The 14392-nt window shown below is 34.4% G+C and overlaps 1 long non-coding RNA gene across 1 annotated transcript in view; it reads left to right on the forward strand.

Annotated features, from left to right (window-relative positions):
* The window catches only part of LOC107308483, a 71242-nt gene extending 58696 nt beyond the window's left edge, over positions 1-12546 (forward strand). The window contains exon 3 of the long non-coding RNA XR_001552817.2: positions 10727-12546. This is a non-coding gene — a long non-coding RNA (uncharacterized LOC107308483). The remainder of the gene's footprint in view (positions 1-10726) is intronic.
* The last annotated feature ends 1846 nt before the right edge of the window (positions 12547-14392 follow it).

Consider the following 14392-nt stretch of genomic DNA (forward strand, 5'->3'; position numbering starts at 1 on the left):
AAAATGGCTGTATTAACTCAGTCTTTGTAAGTCCATGGTGCCAGATGGGATTTATACCAGAGCACTGAAGCTGAACCCCTCTCGACAATTTTCTGGAGTTCTTGGAAGTTTGGGGAAGTCCCTGCTGACTGGGAGGTAATCAACAGTACAACCATGAACAAACAAGAGCATAACAGAATACCCAAGGAAAATACAGAGCTGTTAGTTTAACCTCAGTGCCTGGAGAAATTATGGGGAAGATTGTCCTTGGGAATACTAAAAGGCATATTAAAAACAAAGTTATTATCAGGAATAGTTAACATGACTTTATTGAAGGAAATTATTCTGTTGGTGATTTTATCTCCTCCTTTGATAAGGTCACCCAGTTGGTGGATGAGGAGAAGGAGGGAGACATAGTCTTTCTAGATTTTACTAAGGCTTTTGATTCTATTCCTCATGGTGTTCTTCTGAATAAATTGTCCATCTGTAAGATAAACAGATTCATGATACACTGGGTGATAAACTGGCTCAGTGGTAGAGCTCAAAGTGTTGTAGTAAATGGAGCTATATGTATCTGGCAGACTGTCACTAATAGTGTTCTCCAGGGCTTAGTTCTAGGGCCAGTCCTGTTTAACGTTTTTATCATTGATCTGGATATAAGAGTGGGATGTATCTTTAGCAAGGAATACTGATATACATTAAACACAGGATACCCAGATGGCTAAGAGAGGTGATTCTCCCACCGTATTTAGCACTGTTATTGTCTCACCTTAAAAGCTTTGTTCAGTTCTGGGCTCCACAATCTGAAAGGGATGTTAAGACACCAGAAATCATCCAGAAGAGGGCAACAAAGCTAATAAGGGGCCTAGAAGGAATGTTCTAAAAGGAAAGTCTGAAGTCTTTTGAGTTGTCTAGACCAAGAGAAGGCTGAGAGGTGACGTTGCTCTCTACAGCTTATTGAAGAGTGGAAATGAAGAGGAAGGTACCAGGATGAGAGGAAATGAAACAAAGTGTGCCAAGGGAAGTTCAGACTAGATGTAAGGAAGAATGTCTTTACTATAAGGGTGCTCAAACCTAGAGAGTTGGTTGATGCTTCATGCCCGTCAGTATTTAAGTGGTACTTGGATGATACTCTCAGTATTTGCAGTAATATGCTTTAACTTCTTGTTAACCCTGAAATGGTCAGACAGCTGGATTTTATGATCTTTGAAGGTCGATTCCAATTGAACTATTCTAGTATAGTCTGGTCTAAAGTTCATTAGTTTTTCTGCTTTGTTACCAAACTATATTTTTTTGTCTCCAAACTATAATTTCTTCTATGGAACTAAAACAATATGAACATATAAAGACTAGATTCATAGTCTTTTTGCTCATATATTTTTGCTTCTGTTACAGGCATGTGCCTGAAATCACATGGAAATGTAAATTTAAAGAGCTTTGGTGACATGCTACTTTATCCCCCAGTAGATGAATTACTATAATTACCTTTATACTTAATGAAATTCAATTGCAAGGTAAAAGATATGAAGTAAAACTTCTCTAACTCAGCACTGGAAAAGGCCATGAGAGCACATGCAAAGAGCAGCAGAAGCTCAGGTGTCAGGTGTAAACTTAATATGCCACCAATTCTCTATCATTTTCTCCATAGCCTGATGCCATTAAATTAAAATATGCAAGACATTTTTTTCTTTCCTTAGACAACACATCCCATCTCACACCAGAAAAATAACCCAACCTCATTAAATACAGAGAAGCCAATACTTCAGCAGTGGTTCATGGGACTGTCTCATAAAATATTTCTGAAGTCTTATAATTAAGATGATTTTCCTGCATTTTATATCTCATATTCACTTCCAATATTAATATTTAAAGTGGTTAATGTAACTGGAACACATATGAGAGATGTGGATAAGTACTTTGAAACTTTGAAAGCATTTTACATATATTCAATTCTACAAGTTTTTACCAGAATGGGTGAGTGACCTGGAAGGGTGAGCAATTGTATCTTCCTGGTTAGATCAGTGTATCTGAATGCAAAATATGGGCCAGAATTTTGACTGTCTGAGCTCTGATAATCTCTTTCTTATTTGCAAGAATACTATTAGCTCACACAGTTTCTCTTTGATCATAAGTAACAGCATTCTGTTTTTGAGATGGTTCTTTCACACCTTGAAGTACATTTCAGAGCTGTGTTTCTGAAACTTCACACCAATGTTATTCATAATGTCATAGGTTTTTGAAAATGAATTAAAATCTCCTTCTTTATGTCTGTTTTTCACCTTTCTCATACAAAACTTCCTTATCTTACTGCTACTGCACTGTGAACTACTTTTGTACAAATGCATCATCTCCTGAAATTTGTTCTTTTCAATGTCTTCTCTCTCAGAACTCATAACAAGGGCATGCTCTTGTTACTGTTACCATACTCATATTCATTCTGTCTTTTGTCTTTATATTTCAAGTCTTTCATCATTTACACCATTGTTATTTTTTATATCTATCTGCAGCCTTTCTTTCTTTCGTAATCTAATAGAATGTTTCTCCTGGTAGAGCTTCTGCATTTTTAGTGTGTTCAAAGGGCTATGGAAGCATCTTTCAGCTGAAATCAATGAAATTCACTCCTTCACTTTCATCTAATCCTTTCTTCTTATTTATTTCTCTATAGCTTCTATCTAATGCTACAGTTCCAAAAGTTACCCTAAGATTTCCAAAACTCCTTTAAATGAGCACTATTTTACAATTTCTTTTCTTCTCAGAGGAGGATGGGGTGAGAATCTAGACTTCCTGTTTGCCAAAGAAATATATTTGGGTATAGTTCAGTTTCAGAATTGATCTGGTTTTTTAAAAATTACTTTTGTTTTATCAATATCTGGTGAATTGGAAATTTCCCGAATCTTCCAGCACTTCAGGAATACTGTTTTTTTAATTTTTTTTTTTTTCTTTTTTCATTACAAGTTTCAAAACTTCAGCAATTGACAAATTTATCATTGTTACCAAGTTTTCAAGGTCTTAAGTGTTGACTCTGTTTCACTGGGAAGGCAAAAAACCAAGTCCCTCCACATCCTACTTGGAAGTAAGTGAAAGTCTGTCAAAATGTAGACATGTCAAATGAAATGAAATGTTTCAAGTTTGGCAAATGGCTACTATGTACATATACATATATATATATATATAAACTTTTTAATTGAAAAATGTCTGGAAAGATTTACTCCTTTATTTCAATGACACTTACAAGTTCTTTTTTTCTTTTTTCTTGGTGTGATTTGTCATCATTTGACATGGGTCTTGATTCTGATATTCTTGAATGATCAGAAAGATAATGAGTATGCTCTGTGAGTACTGAGGAAATAGGCGAGATAAGTGTATATATACATTGCTAGCATGGAAAGAGACCAATAAGAATATCTATCTGCAGTGAAGATTAAAATAACTTCTCAGTTGTGATTGAATAAATACTTTGAAAGATTCTCTGAGAATTCTGGATGAAAATATAAAGTAAAAAGAAAATAGACAAAAAAGAACACTTCATGCTTAAGATATTTATAGTGTGAGAAAAGAAGTCTGAACAGAAATGCTTATAGATAACACATATCAGATTTGAGATCTTGATGGGGCCTAGTTCTAACACTTGGAAAATAAATTATCTGTAAAATATAGTGGCAGAAGAAACATCACAATTGTCCAGTTTTGATTGGCAAAATAAATAAAAAAGTATAAAAAGAAGGCTGTTTGTAGAAAAACACTGTGACTTTGTTGTGCTTTACTTATTTAAATTAAGATTAACATGTCTTTTTTATTTATAGTAGCTCATATTTGTATATGTACTTATTATATCACATTAGCTCTAAACTGGATGTTAAAAATGAGGCGATGCAGCTAGAATTAGTGCCATGTATCATCCAGATTTCTATATAAAGCATTTTTAAAATACATATGTATCCAGCAAAATAACTCTTTCAGTTATTTTCATCACTCATGACCTATAGATTTTTTTAATTACCAACATAATCTCTATTGAAGATCTAGCATCAGATGTAATGTTTGCACTGATGTTATATTAAAATCCTATTTAGTTATTTTTAGTTGTTCTGTTTTCATATTAAACTACAGTTGGAATTTATATAGAATCACTAGGGTTGAGACTTGAATTTCTGATAATTCTCAGAGTGAATTTAATTGAAGTTTTAAAGATGTTTGTAGTATGTTTGTAGTCTCATTAAAAACAATAACAAAACAAAAGCTCACCGTGCATACAAATATTAAAAATGCCCCTAAATTCTGTTTATATTCTTTGTCTAATAGCAGTGTATTTGGAGGACCATTTATTTAAAAGCAGTCTTTATCCACGTAGCACACAAACACAGAAAACTAGTATATTTAAGGATCCACTCAAACATAGGTATTTTCATGGGATCAAGTTTTGAGCTCTTGAGTTCATACCCGAGTAGATATCTGGGCTGATATCTACATGAGGTTTTTATGTAGTCTCTGCTTTTTGAAATCTAATCCTTGAAATAAACGGCAGGTTACCTCCCCCGCTCCAAAATATTGTGAAGTTTCAGTGACTACAGTCTTAGGGTGGATTATGCGGAATAATTATTATACGTGACTTGCTGAGATGCTCCTCCTTTAAGAGAAGGTACAGAATTGAGATTAGAAGGACTAGGTGCTAGTGGAGGTCTTCAACCTGCTGCCCTGAGATGTGCTGGCAACACTGCAGCACACTTGAAATCTTACAATGAACCAGGGGCTGTAGAGACAACAGAATAAAGCAAGTGTGAAATTCAAGGGGAGCATTTAAAAAGAATTAAGGAGTTTTTTCTCCAAAAAAGGGGAAAGAAAGAAAAATAGAAGAAACAAAGTGTGAAGATCCTACACATATAGATGAAAACATGTAGATCTTTCTTACTTTTAAGTTTAGGTGGAGTGCAGATCTGAAATTCTCTGTAACAAAGCACCCAAAGATGAATGGAAGAGCTGCTTTCTGCAAAAGACTCCCTCTTCATGTAATGCAAAGTGTCTAAAACTGTTTGAAAGGAAACACAGCACATAAGATTTTTTTGTTTTCATCACTTTGACTAATTCACTTTCTTTTTTCTTTTTTTTTTTTCTTTTTTTTATTTCTTTTTTTTTTTTGTTTTTTTTCTGGAGATAGGCAATTGACTAACAGTAAAAATAAATAAATAAAAGTAGTAGTAAAAGTAAATAAATAAAAATGGAAAATTAGACTAAATTTTTCAAACCTTTTTTTCAATTTTTCAAACATTTTCAAATGGCAACCTAGCTGTGTATGACAATACGAATCAAGATAATCAGCTTTGCTTATTGTAGTTATTCATAAATTTGACTTTATGAGCAAAGTTTTGCATAGGTCATGGTACAGATTATAGATCTTAGCTTATGCTCATAGGAAATAATGGAAAGGCTTTGATAGGTTAATCAAGTTACAGCTAGAAGGTTGGGGCCAGTTATTTATTTGTGAAGGGTATTATTTCTTCCTATCTCTGCTAGCCAGACATGTTTGGCCAGGTCCTTGGTACTTAAGGCCTTTTCCAATTCACTTCTGCCTAGCTTGTGAGAAAAACCGTCATAGCTATTTAACAGTGTGGTCCAGCAATCTCTTCATGTATTTTCACACAGAGCTCAGGAGATCATCTTAGCAATTAGAGAAAAATGGAATAACCTGTCATCCACTCTTTCCTAACGTTGTCAGACTACCTAAATATCTTTGTTTGTTTGTTTGTTTGTTTAGCGTAGGCTATAGAAATTCACCTTTCATACAACCCCTATGTCTCCATCATGTCAGCTAACACAGCAGCTTTTGTATTTATGCTCAGTCAAACCACATTCTTTTTTGCTGGTTTGGCAGAGCTGTGTGTTCTTATCTATTTTAAAATATCATATTGGTCAGTGATGACTTCAGAAGTCAAGAGGAATAAGATCTTGCCTGCAGAGGGAGAAACAAGTTTGTAAGAGGATGCTACTTCTTTAGAATCGTCTCTTTATCTGCACTAACAATAGCATTTCAGATGTGGAGTCCTGGTTCAGGATGAGAAAAAATAATGAGCTGAGTTCATACTCTCATGCATGATGTTCTATAAAAAGTCATATCACAAAGCTTGCTATAAATAATCTACTCTTGTTATCAATCAGCTTTCAGCAGGACAGCTACGCTGCCAGTCTTTGCTTCACTGGCTCGCCCAGCAGCCTGTTGAGAATACACTTCTTGTTCGTGGGATCCCTGCCTGTATTCCATCATTCAGCACATCACATTGTCCTTGTAATGATGGGCTGATGATTTAATGATGTGAAGTGCTAAGGAGAAAATATGACTTTTACTTGATGAAAAACTACCGATAAGTATTTTCATCCATGAACCCATGGAAACTTTGTAGAGCCGATTTCCTGAGGAATCAATGAAAATAAAATTTCATAAATAAAATATTTATTGTTTTCCTTATTCCAGACTTGCTGTTACAAAGAACAAGTAGTTGTTGGTTGAGGCCAAAAGTATCTATTGCTGCCAATCACAGTGAGAACCAACATTTCTGGCTTCTGTGCGAGAGCTCTCCCCCTGTCTTAGTTTTTGTTTTCTTTCTTCTTTCATCCTGATCTCATTCTCTTCCATTCCATACTTTTCCCACAAATTCCCATTTTATTTCCTTTGGCAAGCGAACTTTGTAAGTACAAAGACCTTAGACTGTTTTGGAGGCTCATTGGGATCAATTAGAAAGGCAGTGATTGAATGCTGACATTGCTTGATCTATGTGCTATTTCGATTCTCACAATTGATATTTTTCACAGGCTCCTGGCTATGCCTGGGCTATTTTCTTATTTGCTTCCTTCTAGGAATGTTTCTGGCATGAAAAAACCTATAATCTGATGATGTAAATGTGGGAATTGCTGTAGCTAATGAGATATGATTGTATCTCAATATAATGTACAAAATTAGTTTAAATGGTATCTTGTATAACTACTGGTACAACAATTAATGACAAATTGAAGATCTACAATAAACAATAAAATATACAATAAACAATAAAATGAAGAACAACCAGAAAGGGGTTAATTTCTCTGAATGTGACTTCAGAATTTATTGTATTGTTTCCTATAATATAATTTCCCCTGAAATCAAAAGAATCAAAAGAACTTCCTTGATTTAGAGACAAATCCTGCAAAAAATACCCATACCCCATGAATACAAATTCTTTCAGTATTTGAGGCCTGATGAAATTATTCTAGATGGATAGGTGCATTCAAATATTTTCAGACAGGAACTATGGGTATGACATCTGTACAACCAAGTTTAATCATGGTAAAATCATATATTTTCTCAGGGTTATAAACTTTTAAATGGAATGTCTAATGTGGTCTTGGAAGTAGCTTTGTGACCTCTACTTATATGTGCTTTGTCTTTTATGAGTACCCCATAAAAGAGTAGACACAGCTGCTTACTACCAGCCCTTCAAAGTCAACAGCCATATTTAAGCCAAAAATCACCCTTTGCAATGTATCTCTCTCATGCTCTCTCACATACACACGATGTCAGACAAGTTCCAACACAAAAGATGACTCTGTTCCCTTCAGCTGTGCTTCTGAGAAAACTATATACTATTCTTAACAAAATGTCCTTATCAGCCCTGGTCAGCACAGCTGTATTGAATAAAAAACTTGTATTTTCAAATTATTTGATTTTGTTTTTAATACTGAGAGCCTTTGAGAAACTTAAATTTTCCTTACATTTCAAACACTTTCATTTAGACCTATACAGCCTGTTTGACACTTTCCAGAGCTGATTGATGGAATGTATCAGACATTATGCACATCTGGCTGCCATGTTCAAGCCTCTACTACTCTAAATAAAAGACAATAAAAAACAATTTGCACAGGACAGTGCAAATATCCAGTTCAAGTAGGCAAAGTCACATTAGACTGCTCCAGTTGTGTCTGTCTAATTCATATTATGCTGATTTACAACTCCAGAGCATCTGAACATCTGGCTTTCTTTTCTTTCTTCTCTGTCCTCTTGACAAATGTTGGCCTGAAGATATTGTTAAAAATATAGAAAAATAAGGGCTCATGAAATTAGTGAAAAGCAGGTAAAGAAGGTTAAAGGAAAACCTTTTACTTTTGGTTATTTCAAATTCATTATTCAAAGCCTACAGCTAGATTCACATTTGTTGTTATTATCCAAGTGAATTTCCAGAACTTTGCGATAATGGATTTGCATTTTAATATCCAGGTCAATTTGGTTTGAAGATATCTTGCATCTTTCTTGAGCTTCTGTTTCTGTTATGAGATGACCGATTGTCCCTGATGACTAACAGGGAGGTAGGGTGTAGGTAGCAGTGCTGTAAACCTATGGTCACACTTACTGACTAGCTAACACTTTGCCAATTACTCCTTTATGAACTGCAGTAGTAAATAAATCTGTGCTTACATTCAGTAGAAATATTAAATTTCAGACTTGAGAGAGGTTAAAGAAAAAAAAAAAAAAAAAGATCGAGAAACAGAAACATCCTATTTTTTAAATATGATGAGTAGGATTTTCAGTCTCTTTCCACTCTTCTCATTTTTTTTTCCTCTGCCCCCACTCCTCCCTCACACTCCCTGTTGGTGATATGGTACTGAGTTACATTTGTTTAATCAACAACCCAATGTGGTAACTCTCCCCAAGGCTGATTCTTCACATCTCAGACTGTCTGGAGCCTACTTCCATCAAGTGGTGTCTTTGTACTTAACACCTTAATGGTCCTGAGGCGAGAAAGAAATAGCAGTTCTTTGAAAGGAGAATAATTATACCCAGACACACAAATGCATTTGGTGCCAGATTTTGTTACCTCAAATAAGCAAAATTAAAACAAATGTCTTCCCTTCTACAGTTACAGTGCTTGTCTCTCTCGAGGAGGTTTAGGACAAATGGATTAGGAGACACTAATGACCTAATCCTGTGCCCTTTAAATCTAAGATAATTTTGACATTGACTTCAATGGGTAAAACAATCACATAAGATGGAAAAAGCTCTTGAAAATAGTAATTTTGTTTACTTGGTGTTGTTGAATTTTTATCATTCAGCAGTGGAAGAACAAAGCATTTAGAAGGTAATGGGTCATCAAATAATTATCTGTAATATTTAGTCCAGATATTGCCTGAAGTTTCCAAAAGTGATTGGTAATTTCAGTGACCCAGCTCAAACCCTTCCCATGAGCAGTACTCTTCAGAAAGTGTTTAAATGTTAGTGCAGTTCTGATGCACATCCAGAAACCAACCCCAATCCCTAGTCATAAAAGTTTGCCACTTAATATGAGATGAATTAGTACTCGTGACTGATACCAGAGTATTTTCTCCATAACTATAATCATGCTTCTTTCAGAGCAGAAAAGTTGTTATCAGATGATGGGTCTTCACCCACTTTAAAGGAGAATTTCTGCAGGGCATGTTCTTCTTGAACTTCCAGCAAATTTAAGCAGCAATAAACAACCTTATGTACAATTTACCCAAACATATTTTTATTTGCAATAAAAATGACCAACAAAAGAAAAATGGAATCGTCACACATGAAAACAAGAATATAAAAGTAATCTTAAAGGGATAAAAAGATGATGGCATTTATGAAATGCTTTTATACACTGTCCATTTGAAAGAAATAAATACCTCCAAACAACCTATGCATTGATGTGAGAAAAAATACCTTTTTCCTAAGTAAAGTTTCATTACTTAAAATGAATAATTTGTGTCTCAGACACAGCTATTAATAATGGAGCCATATAAATCATACAAAGGAATTGAGGTTATATCCAGGCCGTTTTTGTTACTTTATGTCCATGGATATAACAGAGATGCATTGGGAAGAAAGATGTGTGATACTACTTAAGCACCTTGTTAATATAGACGAACAACACCTACATTGTGAGCTTTTAATTGTGAGTGAAAAAAACTTAGCATTGCATCTGGATATCTGGATCATTTTATTAACATAATCAAGACAGTATTGGACAAGTAAGTAGTGAACTGTGATGCTCTTTCCTTTTTTTTTTTTTTTTTTTTCTTTACAGCACAATGGACAGAGTTAACAGAGATTCTTATTACAGCTGTATAATGGCCTCACCTGGCAGATAATCATCATAGTACTTACTTCTCCCTGATTTTATACAAAAGCAAAATGTTTTAACAGGTAAAATTCTTGGGTTTGCAGGCTCAGCAAGAGAAGGGTTATTACTGCTGCTGCTGTGTAGTTTTCTCATTAAAAGATATATGAAGACAGCAGATAGGTTAGTGGCAACTTCAGCCTTTTCAGCTAAATTCTGTTTCAAAATTTTATTATGAATAAATAGTATCTTAATCCAGAGTTGCTGTTTCCCCCTCAGAGAGTGATACCAATAATTTTTCTCTTAGCAGTCCAGTTGCATTATGCATGGATCAGATGCACATCTGGAAACTTCATCTGATTAATCTGCTTTTGTTGCAGAATTTATACCATCAAGTTTGTAAGATGATTTAGGTATTGTGCAGATAGTTTTTGATTAAAATGTTAAACTGATGTGCAGCCAGTAAATACTTAAAGATTTCTGGGAAGAGATCTCTGCTCCTCCTAGTGAATTAAAGCTTATCTGCTGTTTGTGATTTATGCTTGACGATGTGTTGCTTGCTAGGGGAATGGTGTTGATAGTGGATCATGTGGAAACCTTTCCTATAAAAAATGATTACAACTACATTTTGCTGCATGTTTTATTTGTCTCTTCTTTAGGTCCATGCTTCAAAATATTAGATGAAATACTTGATCGACACAACGTACACTGGAACAAGATTCCCCATCTGGAAATGGACACACAGAAGTAGCAATCATCAATTACAACAGAATTCTACAAAAAAAAAAGTCAGTTCTTTTACTCTAAAGGACACCCTTATTCAGAAGAGCAGTTATGCACATACCAACATTCTGTAGGAGAGAATTAATTAAAAATAAATACATTTACTAACAAATTAATCATGCAATATTTATGATGTGAAAAGTGCAGTTTAGGGCAATTAGCATCAGGTGAGCATAGAACCTGTCCTTTTGTAGGGCAGTAACATAGGATTACAGTTTGACAGAATTGTGGGTTTAATTCTGCTCTTCCTTTTACCCAGGCTGAATTGAGTGCATATTCAGACACGAGTGAATTGAAAATGGGATGAATAAATACTCAGAAAAGGACTCATGACTTTGCCCTCCATGGGTAAACAGAGATTTTGCTTTTCTTCAAAGAACGATGAAGCATGATTACACTGTGTGTCATAGTGACTGTGTTTGAATCTATATAATTATTAAAAAGATCAGTTTGGCCAGTATTTGGACAGATGGTGTTCACATACCCAATCCATGGTGTATTTGCAGGAGAGCTAAAGTTAAACTGCTTTTTTGCATTTGCAATCACATTCTGCACTTTACTGACAGCAGCTTTAATTGGAAAAGCTTCAGCTTTTATCCTAGCTGATATTACTTTCCCTATAAGATGGATACAATTTGCAATTAATTTTTCTCTGTGGACAATATTATAGTGTAAGTAATAATTAAACAAACCTTAACAGCTCCTGCCCAGATGTAAAGGCAGAAATCACCAGTGAAAGACTCAGAACTGAGCAGTTTCATTTGTGGAGCCCTATACAGAGTATTTGAAATTCTGCTTTTGAATTCTTTGGTGAGGAAAATATTTGTTATTTATTTTGGCACTAGAAGTAGAGTAGCTGTGAATGCGATTTTTCGCAGCAGTTCTGCATAAGAACTTTTCTGCACAGATTTTAGAAAGCTGCTTCAATAATGTGGCATACATGAACAAATAATACATTTGAGTTCCTGTGTTTTAGATTCATCCTAAAATTAATTCTGTTAAAGACAATGGGCGAATACCATTTCTCCATCTTTATGCACCAGCAGGGAAAGATTTATCAGCTTATACCATGTTTGAATTTCAAACTCCTAAGCAAAGATATTTTCAATTTATCTGAGGGTAGTAGTTAGATGGGGAAAAATGGTATGAGAAAATTGCCTATGTAAGTTTAATTACACCCATGACACAACAAGAAATGGGCCCTTGCACACTGAGGAGCTTGTGTTATTCCAATTATAACCCATTTGAGTGAGTTCTTTCTATTTGAGGTGAGATCTCCTTGAAGTTAAGTACGTAAATACATCCTGGTAAAACAGAAGTTTGGAGCATTGCCCACCTTAGAGTATTCTGTTATTTGCATGTGTGTTTGATCCTGGTGGAGAACTGAAGAATGTGTATTCTGGCTGTCTGATATTGAGCATGTAAAAATCTTCTATTCTTGTCTTCTATTCTCTGGTTCATTTTATCTTGGTGTAGAGAGGCAGCCATTATGAACTCCCTACTTTTATGATGCATTTCAAGTGTTGTATGTATGTATTGATTTTAATTTTGCAATACCCTTCTTACTACTGTTGTGTTGACACATACAATTTCATACTCCGTAAAACTGTTGACAATATAGCAATTTTATGCAGTTGTATGAAAAATTCTTTCTGTTTTACTCATTGATATACACCAAAACAGTGATGCATAAGGATTCTCAGGATGGAAATACTCTTGGCACAGCTTATGTTCCTCAACTACTGAGTTAGGAAAAAATATTTTTAGAGATGAGTTTTAACAAACAAATATATTTTTTTTATATAATAATATAAAAAAATAAAATATATTTTAACAAACAAATATATTTAAACAAACAAATATAGTTATATTTACCAATGGTGTCTGAAGGAATGTGTTTCCTTTTCACAGGTTATGGTGGCTTTAGCATGTTTTGACAGAAAACTGAATGAAAGTCCAAGAAAAATAGGGTGAGGCACTTAAGAGTAAATTAAGATCATACAAGTGCTCCATGATGGGTGGGAGAAAACTGACAGGCAAAGTCCTCAGATTAAAACAACATTTGGATTCTCAATCTTAAGCACTATGTATCTTGCTGACATTGCACTGGCCAATTACTGAGAAAAAAAAAAAAAAAAAAAAAGAAAAGAAAAAAAAAAAGAAAAAAGATCAGAAAGCTTAATCTCCTCATTTCATCATTAATCCCACAGGGAAATTTTGATAAAATAGTTTTCAAAGGTATTTACTGCCTAAAACTACTATCATTACAACACAGGGAGTGCAAAAGATAGGCAGAGTAAATTCTATTTCTGGATAAACACTTTTTTTTTTTTTTTTTTTTTCCCCCTTTCTTTTCCATAAGTTAGGGCTTGAACCTTTTCAACTCTCTGCTAAAAAATAAATAAATTTAAGAAAATCCAATAATACAACTATAAATTTTGAGCAAACCAATTAATATGATTTGAGCAAATACCTCCGAAGAAAACGGATTTTTGTTTTTCAGTGGAACACTCAGAACAATAATTGTCTGCTTTACTACCCAAGAGCCTCAACAGCCTGCAGATTTATATTTTATTACCACCCCATTACCTTCAATTGTAAATTTCTTCTTAAAAAAAAAAATGATGTGCTCTGACTACTAAGTGAATTCAAATAACTACCATAGAAAGAAATATAATTATGGAGCAGGATTTGCAGTAGTCAACAAATCGCACAGCTCATTCCCACTCCTTTCTAACTTGTCTTGCTTTCTCCCTTGATTAAAGTGGAGATAGCCCAATTCTATTTTCAATAACTATCAGAACTGTAAGGTATAAAAGGTTGCTAGAGTCAGCATATCACCTACTTAGGCTTACTTCCATGAGGGTTTAGGATGCTGATTTCAACACCAAAGTGAGCAGTGAGGTCCAATAATGACGTTAAAATCAGGGACCTGGTCGACCCGGTGACCTAAATAAAACCTGAATTTTAGAAAAACATTTCCAGTCTTCAGGGCATGTGCTTAACTGAGATAAATTTCTGAGTACAATTAAAGTTGTTTGCACACCAGCATACAGAGCTGAACAAAGATTAGATCATTAATACCCATGTAGTTAGTGACTGACCATTGTTTATGAGCTCTATGTGAAATGCATTTTTACCTAATTTGATTAATATTTTGAAAAAGAATCTGATTTTTGGGTTTATTCACGGTCTCTTAAATTCACTAAGCATTTTTAATCTTGCTTAGATGGTTTCAGGCAAGGTAGAAAATGATTAGAGGAAAAAAAAGTCTCATTTATTCTCATTATTTCGTTGTCTTTTTCTCAGGACAAAATCGTTTACTGACCAAAGATGGTACGAGCTGAATTAAATTCCATTGTTTTATAGTAACCATTGTTCAAGTCTACAGATTACTTAAAAAATAGAATGGAAGTATGAGTTCAGTGAATATCATGCAATCTAATCAGGGTACTTCTCATTGTGGAGAAGAGAGTAAGATAAGAACAGTCCAAAGGAAAAGCTGAATTTTCCTTTTTTGGATACATAATATTCCATGGTTG

Source organism: Coturnix japonica, chromosome 1 (assembly GCF_001577835.2).
Source record: "Coturnix japonica isolate 7356 chromosome 1, Coturnix japonica 2.1, whole genome shotgun sequence".
Taxonomy (NCBI): Eukaryota; Metazoa; Chordata; class Aves; order Galliformes; family Phasianidae; genus Coturnix; species Coturnix japonica.